A 9,311-nucleotide genomic window follows, 5' to 3' on the forward strand; every position below is an offset into this window, starting at 1 on the left:
AAGAAGGTTATAGGTGACAAGCTCCCAGTTCAAACAATATTGCCAGAACTTGACGAGGAAGGAAAAATTATATTGGAACCAGAAGCAGTCACAGAAACAAGAACTCGACAGCTACGAAATCGATCAATTTCAGAGTATCTTATCAAGTGGAAGAACTTATCCGCTGAAGATTCCACATGGGAGGATGAGAATTTTATGCAGAAGTATCCAGAACTACTCAAGCGTTGAGGACAACACTTTTTTGAAGGAGAGGGGCATGTTGGGTCCCTATAATACTAGTGATTACCCCATTACTATTGTAGTTATACCCCTTATTAATATTGTTGTGCCCCTATTGCCCCCATATTGTTATTAATGTGCCCCATAGAATCCCTCTATTGTTATTTTTTTGGCTTTATATTATTATTGTTAGGTCAGCTGGATTATATTGTGACTCCTTAGACTCCTATATATAGAAAGGAGGTTTTGTCATTTGAATCATCCAAGAATCGTTCATTTATGTAATGTAAAGGAGGTTGCCCCCTCAAAGAGGCTGAATTCTAAGGCGTTGATCTATCTTTTCTATCTTTTCTTGAGCTGGTTTCATAACATAATTATTGAGGTTCCAGGGTCATTTTACCTTAATTTCTTAATCAAAATTCTTATTATTTATTTGCATAAAATCTGAAATCTAAATAATTTGGTAGATACTAGATACCATAGTTATATGGTACAGCTCCAAGGTATTGGAGAGTATGTACCCTAAGCTCTTCTGCTCCTTTATGGGAGATTGGGCGCTGGTAGGAAATGCTCCAAAATCGCTTGGAGCTTCAATGAGTACTTTTGAGCTTTTCGAGAGCTTCAGTGCAACATATTTTGACATTTTTGGTACTTATTTTAAGCAGATTTTAATGTTTCTGGTGCCTATTTTGAGCAAGGAAGGTACCATTTGTTTATTTTCTAACTGATACATGCTAGGTTAGGGTGTCAGGACTGCATGAACTTTGTAAAGGGAACTCTGTAAAGGGACAAAGACATGGAGATGTAGCAAAGGTTTCAACAAATTATAGATAGTTGGCAGACATTCCTTGGCAGCTTTCGTTGCAAATCTTGAATTTCAACAATTGGAAATAAATCTACTCTTTTGAAGCCTATCTTGAAGCTTTAATGATAAGATTCAATGAATTATACCGTTGGTCAGAAAGAGAGAGTAGTGTGTATGCTAATTTCATTCTATAAATTTCCAAACTTGAATTTCCAAGTTGAATATAATATATCATTGCATGAAATCACATAAAAAACCTAGTAATAACAACGTTTTTTTGGTTTGGGAGTTCCACATGTTTCTTTGCTGGGAAAGAATTTGATTGGCAAATCGTTGATGGATTAATATTTTGATTCTTTTGGCAGTGTTTCAAAATTCAATCTTTTACATATTTCTTTGCAAGATGGAATTTGATTAGCAAATTTTAAATGGAAATAAACTAATCATTTTATCGTTATTTTTAATATATATATTAAAATTTAATATATTACATTATTGTAGCTTCCAACTTGAGTTTTCCTGTTAAATTTGGACAAAGCTTATAATTGACATACCCAAAATACTAGCATACTGGAAATTGGTACAACATAAGTAGATACAGATCGAATTATCCAAACCAATGGAAATACCGATCACCTTAGCCAAACCAATAAACCAATGGAAATCAAATTTTTCATTAGATCCATCATAAACCCATTTTAGACATATTAGTACCAAAATTAAATCTCAGAATAGGTTAAACACTTGTGCTTTGGGGGTAGGTTGTTGAGTATGCCTATGTGCGAATCACACAGTAGAATCCACTAAACTTGGTATTTTTTTAAGGGCCACATTCTGTGAAAATGGAGTAATAGATTCAAGTCTGGCATGCTAAATAATTTATTAATCATATAAGTGTAAACAGTTTTATTGTCATTTATCGTTATTGACTACGAACTTCCGAGTCATAAATGTTATAACTTGGATGATTTCCTATCAAGTTTGCAGATTAAAAGATTTAATATGGAAATGGTGTGTACCAGTGAGATGTTCAACGTTAATGTTCGTGGTGTGTTAAATAGATTCCCAACTTCAACAAATTGGATAACAAAGTTCTTCACTAATCAACCGCATACCCTGTACAAAGCGTTACACAAATCCAGCATTTGCAAAATCGACGAGGGAGGCAAGATCGCGTGGGACGACCTATTTCACCGGGGATCCATGTATGTTGTTGATACATACTTGTTCATATGCGGTATCGCACTCAATATACAAAATACAAGTTGGTTCAGTAGATTTTGGAAAACGCATGTACTGTACAAGGTTATTTTATATCCATGGCTCATTTGGAGAAACAAAACACTGACTTGGGAAAACTTAATGAAAAAGGGTATGTATGGACCGAGTCAATGTGTACTATGCAGGATGGCAGCAAAAAATAATTTTCATTTATTATTGGACTGTCTGATGGCGGTGCAAGTATGGTCTAAGATTTCAATCTTATTTACTTTTACTTATATGGTACATGACAATTGATTCTTGACTCGATTCTTATTTGATGTGGTGAAGCTGAAGATCCAAAGAACAATTAGTCATCCCTTGGTAGTTTTTTGGGAAGTCTGGAAGGCTAGAAATTTCATCATATTTGATTTCATGACTCTTAATATAGAATATATTTTCAAAAATATAGTATTCTAAATAAAACTTTCAATGCAGAAATAAATAGTGGATAAAGCAATTGTTTACATAAAATTTGCTCCACACATCTTGTGCTAATGACTTAGTAAATATATCAGCCAATTGATCACTAGATTTACAAGGCTTCAAGTGAACTTCTCCATTGCTCACAAGTTCTCTAATAAAGTGATATCTAGTATCAATATTCTTTCTCTTCTAATGAAACACACTATTCTTGGATAGTGCAATCGTTGAGGTGTTGTCACAATATATTGTTATTGATCCTTGTTGTTTCTGCTTGATTCCATCATGTACTCTTCTTAACCACACTGCTTGACATGTTGCTTATGTTGCTACTACATATTCTGCTTTTGCTGATGAAAGTGTCACAATCGGCTGCTTCTTAAATGCCCATGAAATCACACCTAAACCAAGGTGGAACACAAAACCAGAAGTGCTCTTCCTACCATCCAAACTGCCTGCAAAATCACTATCTGTGTATCCAATCAATTCTTTATTTTCTGTTCTTGCATACATTATGCCATAATCTCTAGTTCCTGCTATGTATCTCAGAATTCATTTTCCTGCACTCCAATGTGTGTCTTTTGGAGTCTCCATAAATCTAGAAATCAAACTCACTCCTTGCATGATATCCAGTCTTGTAGCTCTGAGATACATGAAGCTACCAACCAATCTTTTGAATAAAGCTGGATTGACATCTGATCCTTTATCATCCTTGCTTAACTTTGCACCTGTTGCAACTGGTGTAGGGACAGGTTTGCAATTTTCCATCCTGAATCTTTTCAACAAATCTTTGAAATATTTATTTTGACAAATAAAAATTCCTTTTTCAGATTTCTCAACTTCTATGCCAAGAAAATATTTCATGACACCAAGATCTGTCATCTCAAATTCTTTCATCATGGCTTCTTTAAATTCATCTATGTCAAAATCACTTGTAAAAATCATGTCATCAACATATAAGCAAACAATCAAAATCTATCCATGCTCATTTACCTTTGTGTACAAGGTAGGCTCAATGTTGCTTCTGCAAAATCCATTCTTAATCATGTAGGTGTCGATTCTACTATACCAAGCTCTAGGCGCTTGCTTCAGTCCATAGAGCGCTTTCTTCAACCTATAAACTTTGTCTTCATTACTCTCAACTTCATATCCTAGAGGTTGCTGCACATAAATTTCTTCTTCTAGAATTCCATTCAAGAAGGCTGATTTCACATCCATCTGATATACTTTCCACTTGTTCTGAGCTGTTGTGGCTAGAACTACTCTTACAATATCCAATCTGGCTACCGGAGCAAACGTTTCTCCAAAGTCTATTCCCGGTTGCTGCGAGAATCCTTTTGCTACAAGTCTTGCTTTAAATCTGTCAATTTCGTCTTTTTCATTCAACTTTGTGTTGTACAGTCATTTCACACCAATGAGATTTTTGTCCTTTGGTAAATCAACCAAATCCCATGTGTCATTCTTTTCAATAGCTTCAATTTCTTCATCCATGGCTTGCACCCAATTTTCATCTTTGATTGCTTCTTCAAACGAAGAAGGTTGGAATGACAACAATGAAAAATTTGAACTAACATCCAAATCATCATAAATATCTTTCAAACTTCTCATCTTTCTCTTACCATTGCTTGATTCATCACCTAATTGATTGTTGGGAGAATCTTGATCTATTGATTTGCTTGAGGATCCATGCTGCTCTGAAAATCTTGGAGTCCTTGTTGGTGTGTCTCTGTTTGGTGTCTTCACCTGTGATTCTTGTTGCTCCTTTTCTACTACATCATCTTCTTCCATCAGTGGCACTTGTGCATCAACTGTTTTGTCTACAGTTCCATTCCATGGCTCTTGTTCCTTGAACACATCTCTGCTAATTATGGTCTTCTTTGAGACAAGGTTATACAATTTACAAGCTTTTACTTTCTCACTGTAACCAATGAATATGCATTTTTCACTTTTATCATGCAATTTGCCTCTTCGCTCCTTAGGCACATGTGCATAAGCTACACATCCAAATACTCTAATATGAGATACGCTGCAATACATACCTAACCATGCTTGTTCTGGTACTTTGTTCATCACACTCTTTGTAGGAGATCTGTTAATAACATAAATAGAACATGCAACTACTTTTGCCCAATACTCATTAGACAAGTTTCTGCCTTTCAACATGCTTCTTACCATGATTGTCATGCTCTTTCTCTCTGCTACACCATTCTGCTGCGGTGTGTACCTGGTTGTAAACTGTCTTCTGATCCCATGTTGTTTGCAGTAATCATGGAATGCCTTTGATTCATATTCTCCACCACGATCTAACCTCAATACTTGATCCGTCGATCACTTTGGTTCTCTACTAAGGCTTTGAATTCTTTGAACTTTGGAAAAGTTTCAGACTTCTGCTTTAAAAAATAAACCCAAGTCTTTCTGCTGTAGTCATCAATGAAAATGAGGAAGTAGCAACTTCCACCAATCAATTGTGTCCTTACAGGTCCATACAAGTCTGTATGCACTAGCTCAAGAGGTTGCTTTGCTCTGTATGCAACTCCCTTTGGAAAACTTTCACGATGTTGTTTTCCCAAGATGCAACACTCACAAGTACTAGCAGGCTCTTTGATGGGAGGTAATCCTCTGACCATCTGTTTCTGCTGCAACAATCTTAAACCAGAAAAGTGCAAGTGTCCAAATCGAAAGTGCCATAACCAATAATCATTAGAACATGCAACTGTAAAATAACTCACCTAACCACTGTAATTCAAAATGAGAGGAAAGAGTCTGTTCCTCGTCATCTACACCTTTGCTATCAGTTGCTTTCTTGGGGCTTGTCATATATAATAACTTCTTGACCTTGAAATATAACTTTGTATCCTTTTTGTGTCAATTGACCAACACTTAACAAATTATGTTTGAGACTAGGAACATAATATACCTCTAAGATTGTCTCTGGCTCCCCCTGCTTGGTCAAAATGTTGACCACTCCTTTGCCATCTACTTCCACAGTCTTGTTAGTCCCCAACTTTACCTCTATTTTCATAGATTGATTGAAATTTGCAACCAAATCCTTGTTTCCTGTCATGTGGTTACTGCGACCACTGCCTAACAACCACACACTAGTAGAAGGTTCATGCATGGTATGGAAAACTAGGAACATAGAGTTAGTACTCTCTGTAGTGACATTATCTCTCTAGTTCCCTTGATCAACTATTTTCTTCCTCCAATCACGAGCAAAATGACCAAATTTATTACAGTGATAACATCTCACATTTGATTTGTCAACTCTTTGATTATTGTTGAAGATTTTGTAGTTGCTTCCACTTGCATGTTCATGCTCTTCTCGGTCATCTCTCTGACCACCATATCTTCCGCTTCGTCCTCTGCCTCTCGTTCTACTTCTACCTCGACCTTTGTCTCTTGAAATAGAAACCTGACTTTTGAAAGCGGTCTCTAAAGTGGAATCCTTATTTCTATCTATCCTTGCCTCATGCGATAGAAGTGATCCCATAAGCTCATCAACTGTCAATGATGCCAAATCCTTGGCTTCTTCTATGGCTACTACCACAACATCAAATTTGGTAGACAAAGATCGGAGGACCTTCTCAACCACTCTTTGATCTTTTATATCTTCACCATAAATCTTTAACTGATTTACAATAGTTATGACCCGATTCATGAAAGAATTGATGTCCTCTATCTCCTTCATCTGCAGACTTTCAAAATCTCTCTTAGTATTCTGCAACTTAACAATATTGACTTTGGCCATACCTTTATAGTTTGTTGCCAAAGTATCCCATGCTACTTTTGCTGAAGACGTGATCATAATCTTCTAGAACATTGTTAGGTCCACTCCCTATTGAATAAGTTGCAACGCATGTGCATTCTTCTTCTTGTCTTTCTTCCATTGTTCCCTCTCTGCATTAGTGAGAGCTTGTTCTTCTTCTTCGTTCATAGGTTTTGAAAACCCAATCTTCACATAATCCCAAACATCATGTGCCTGCAATGTGGTCGCCATCTTAATGGCCCACACATCATAATCTTTCCCTGTAAATGGTGGAAACTGGGGCTGCAAATTTGAGAAAGCCATCTTTCTCCAAAAAAATCTATTTTTGAAAAAAAACCTAAATTTCTCCTTTGTAAAACTCTTTTTCAAAATAATACCCCTTTCAATAAAACCCTAAATTTTTTATTTAAAAAAATACTTAAAAAAAAATCATTCTAAAAAACCCTTTTCAAAAACTATATTTAAAAAAAAATCTTTATATATAAAAAACTTAACATGTGAACCTTTTTTCAAAAATTTAATCAGTCACGATAACTTGTAACAAAGATTTTGAAAGTTTTAAAAGTTGACCTTTTAAAACTGTCATATAAACCACGCGTTGTTAGTTGGTTTATTAACCCACCTCACCTAACCTTCTCGGCCGAGTCAAAAAAAACTTGCGTGTACAGGAGTCCAGCTATCGTAGAAAATCGATGGATAAATTATAGTGGCGGCTCTGCAAGCTACTATTGACTTCTTGGATAGCACCCGCAGATGGATGTTCATGGCAGCTGCGGCTGCTTTTTCAAAACATAGGAGTTTTTTTACGCCATTGCAGACCAAACGAGCTCGACCTCGGCTAGTTCGAAAATTTCGATTCTTTTATAACTCACTCAATGCGGCTCTTAAAGCTGCAATTGCAGATTTTCTCAGTCTAAAATATTGCTCTAATACCAATTTGATGGAAAGGCATAGAAGACAAAACACAATTCACACATAAAATATGCACTGCTATTCTACTATTGATCACACAAAACATAATAATTACAATGAACCTAGTGAAGGGTATTTAAAATTTTTCCAACTAGCTAACTCCCTAAAATATCTTCACATGCAACTACATGCAATCTCACACACAAAGTAGTCTATGACTTATCTCTCTTGACTCAACACTCAAACACTCAATCATGCAATCACTCAGTTAACTGACTCTTTATTTTTATGTAACTCCTCATAGACGGGTAATTATCTTATTTTAACAATTTTGATGCTACGACACAAGGTGAATCATGTGAATGTGGCACTGGCTTCGCATCAATCTAGAACAACAATATAAGATATTCTAGTATGGGAAAAAGCACAAATATGCCGGTTGAATCCATCCCTCTATGAAATTTATTATGATTTGCGAGGTTTCTAGATATTCAAAACATCCAGATCTTGAGGGACTCTCAAACTATAATCAACCCCATGTTCGATATCTCTTCTATTTCTCATCCCCATCTACCGGATTGGTTCCTCCATATCGAATACCTTAAAATATCTTTCCATCATATTTCCTTCAGCACATACATTGAGAATATAATTTCACTGCATATGCCATGTCAAAGTATGGTATTACGACTGCGCTAGGCCACTTTCATGTCACTCTGCTGACAACATCATCATGGTTGTGGAAACTCTTTCCCTCCCAGGCTGATTTTTCTTTCGTGTTGGTTGTCTCCGGACATACCATGGACCACGGTGCTCAATGTTTCATGTGAGCACGACTTCCTATATATGTTTTGCTCTCTGCGCTTATGCCCCATTTTCTGTTGTTGAACTATGGACATATGTTTTCGTTACTATATTGTCTCTGATGGTCGTTTGTATGTTTTTACTTTTGGGCATGGGTACAATGCACTCTAGTCTGTTCTATTTGGCAATGTGTAGCCCCGATGGAATTTGATGGGCAAATTGCTTGTTATGGGGTGATTTTCCCGTCAAATACAGCTTGAAATTTTACAAGATTATCAAGGTTTTTTGTTGAAATTGTAGAAACAAACCAGAAATGTGTGAAAACCATCAAATCTGACAAGTGAGTTTATTTTGAGGTTCCAACCGTATTCGCCTCCCTATTCTGGATTGATGATGATGATGGTTACTATCCACTGAGACCAAATTGGTCTATCGAACCTATAATTTTCTTTCTTAGTTTCTAATTGTCTGGCTCCTTGTCTTTCTTGGCGAGATTGGTACTGTAGCTTTCTTTTTCTTCTCTACGGTCTTCCAACTTTCTTTATCTTGCATCTCCTTTATCTCTTCTGATTCTTGGGACATTAGTGTCTTAGCTTTACGATCTATTGTGTTCGTCCTTTTGAAGATAGTTGAAGAAGAAATTTGGTCTAAGAGATCCGAGTTGCTGTTAAATGGAGATTTATTTTGTGTGATATTCAAACCCTCATAACTTGAAGGATGGAAACTTTGTGACTTTAATGTAATGGTATATATAATAAAAATCAGCCTTTTTTCTTTCTAAAAATGTTTGTGCCCCATAAAGTTGTTTTTATAAAAAGAATTCTAAATTTTTGAGGCATCTATTATAGAAAGGGTAAAATTGCGTTTTTAGCTTTAGTTTAATGTTTTAATTCTTAATGAAGTCTTCCTAAATGGCCGTCTAAAGGATGTGATGATGTGCTCATCACATGTATAAAGATACTTTGTATAGGGATTTTAAAAAATAAAGATGTCCTCATCACAAGTACAAAGATAATCTGTATATGGATTTTAAAATATATATTTTATATTTTAATTATATTATATAATGTTATAATAAATATATATTAAGAATTTTAGTGTCATTAGTGTAATGCTATAGAA

Source organism: Pinus tabuliformis, chromosome 5_2 (assembly GCF_031772625.1).
Source record: "Pinus tabuliformis cultivar Carrire ecotype Pingquan chromosome 5_2, CPIR1, whole genome shotgun sequence".
In the NCBI taxonomy this organism is placed as follows: Eukaryota; Viridiplantae; Streptophyta; class Pinopsida; order Pinales; family Pinaceae; genus Pinus; species Pinus tabuliformis.